The sequence below is a fragment of the Vipera berus genome (genome assembly GCF_964194415.1).
Source record: "Vipera berus genome assembly, contig: HAP1_SCAFFOLD_471, whole genome shotgun sequence".
Taxonomy (NCBI): domain Eukaryota; kingdom Metazoa; phylum Chordata; class Lepidosauria; order Squamata; family Viperidae; genus Vipera; species Vipera berus.
The window spans coordinates 1-2,500 of NW_027673316.1; the positions used below are offsets into that span (position 1 = coordinate 1).

A 2,500-nucleotide genomic window follows, 5' to 3' on the forward strand; every position below is an offset into this window, starting at 1 on the left:
AGCCGGCATTTTTTAATAGGGGAGGACTTCAACTCCCAGAATCCTCCAGCTGGCCTGCTTTAATAGGGATGGAATTCCCTAGCCAGCTTGATTTAAGAGGGGTTGGACTTCCACTCCCAGAATCCCCCAGCCACAGTGCTTTAAGAAGGGGGATGTCAACTCCCAGAACCCCCTCAGCTGTCATGCTTTAAGTGGGGTGGACTTCCACTCCCAGAATCCCCTCAGCTGGCATGCTTTAAGAGGGAAGGACTTCAATTCCCAGAATTCCCTGCCCAGCTTGATTTAAGAGGGGTGGACTTGCACTCACAGAAACCCCCATCCACAATGCTTTAAGAGGGGGGATGTCAACTCCCAGAATTCCCTCAGCTGTCATGCTTTAAGTGGGGTGGACTTCCACTCCCAGAATCCCCCAGCTGGCATGCTTTAAGAGGGAAGGACTTCAAATTCCCAGAATTCCCTGGCTAGCTTGATTTAAGAGGGGTGGACTTGCACTCCCAGAATCCCCCAGCCACAATGCTTTAAGAGGGGGGACTTCAAGTCCCAGAATCCCCTCAGCTGTCATGCTTTAAGTGGGGTGGACTTCCACTCCCAGAATCCCCTCAGCTGTCGTGCTTTAAGAGGGAAGGACTTCAATTCCCAGAGTTCCCTGGCCAGCTTGATTTAAGAGGGGTGGACTTGCACTCCCAGAATCCCCTAGCCACAATGCTTTAAGAGGGGGGACGTCAACTCCCAGAATTCCCTCAGCTGTCATGCTTTAAGTGGGGTGGACTTCCACTCCCAGAATCCCTCAGCTGGCATGCTTTAAGAGGGAAGGACTTCAAATTCCCAGAATTCCCTAGCTGGCTTGATTGAAGATTGGGGGGTTTCAACTCCCAGAATCCCCCAGTCAGTCATGCTTTAAAAAGGGAGGGCTTCTGCTCCCAGAATTCCTGCTTTAAGGGGGGGGGAACTTCCTCTCAGTTTGCTGCCCAAGGAACCCTGGGAGTTGAAGTCCACCCATCTCCCAAGTTTACATTGGAGCTACCTCAGAGCTGTCGGATTTTCTATTTCTGGCTTCGGATTCAGTTACTTGAAAATTCCTGACAGGAGGAATTTGGCTCCACCAGCCCCGGAGTGTGTCCTCTGTGTCCTTTGCCTTACACCGATGAGTAAGCTCCGAGTTCCACCGAGTCTTCTCGGAGTAGCAGGGACTCCTCAAACAGAAAGGAAACAAACCAAGATGGCGCTTCAAGCACCTTTAGCAATTCCAGATCAGGGTTTAAAATTCGGCAATTAGCTATTTCATTTATTTGTCATGCAGGTGGATCCTCGGCTTAACGACCAGAGGTCAGCCCCAAATTTCTGTCGTTAAGCGGCACAGTTCTCCAGTCAACTTTGCCCCCTTTTACGACCTTCCTTGCCACCGTCGTTAAGTGAATCGCCGGAGCGCTTCAGTTAGTCACCCGGTCGTCAAGTCAACCTGCCTTCTTTCCCCCATTGACTTTGCTGGTCAGGCAGCCGCAACACAAGGAAGTCGCCCGATCCCGCGAGGCTGCGGCCGTCATAAATACGAGTCGGTTGCCGAGGGTCTGAATTTTGATCACGTGGACCCCCGGGACACTGCGACCGTCGTAAATACGAGTCAGTTGCCAAGCATCTAAATTTTGATCACGTGACTAGGGACACTGCGACCCGTCATAAATGCGAGTCGGCTGCCAAGCGTCTGAATTTTGATTCCATGGAGCGATGGTCGTAAGATTGGAAAGCGGGCATAAGTCCCTTTTTTCCAGCGCCGGTGGAACTTTGAACGGTTGCTAAACGAAACTGTCGTAAGTCGAGGATGATTTGTGGGCTGTTTTTGTTTTTTTTTTAATTAAGGAAATCCTCAGTTGTCGAAAAAGTGATTTAAGGCATTGAAAGTGGGAGGGAATTTTTTTTTTAAAAGCAATTTGATACAGAGAAAATCCGGGAAGAAAGTCCTTGACTTACGACGATTGGTTGAGTTGCTGTTGGAAATTAGAATGGCATTGAAGAAAGGGACTTAACGACCATTTTTCACAGCATTCCCGTGGTCACCTGATGCAAATTCAGACGCTCGGCAGCCGACTCGCATTTACGACGGTCGCAGTGTCCCAGAGTCGCATGGTCAAAATTCAAAGGCTTCTTGACTCGTATTTACGACGGTCACAGTGTCCCGGGGTCACCTGATACCCTCCCACTTTCAATACAGTCCTTAAGCTGCCTTAAATCACTTTTTTTGACAACTGAGGATTTCCTTAATTAAAAAAAGCGACCTTCGGACAAGCCAAGTCAATGCGGGGAGCCGGAATTCATTTAACGGACGTGTGACTGCAGCGCTTCACTTAACAACGGCAACGCGCCAGGTTGCGACGTAGGGCCAAACTCCCCCACCGTCTTGCTCAGCAATGGAAGCTTCGTAAGTCGGGGACAAGCTCCGTTTGTGAAACCGCTGCGGTCGTAACTTGGAAAAAACGGTCCTGGGTCCCCGCCCCCAGTGCGA

At 50.2% G+C, this 2,500-nt stretch overlaps 1 protein-coding gene across 1 annotated transcript in view; it reads left to right on the plus strand.

Moving 5' to 3' along the window:
* Nucleotides 1–1,205: 1,205 nt before the first annotated feature.
* The window catches only part of LOC308679411 (microtubule-associated protein 4-like), a gene marked incomplete at its 3' end in the record, with an annotated part of 17,230 nt that continues 15,935 nt past the window's right edge, over nt 1,206–2,500 (plus strand). Inside the window, exon 1 of the mRNA XM_081347022.1 lies at nt 1,206–1,326. The remainder of the gene's footprint in view (nt 1,327–2,500) is intronic.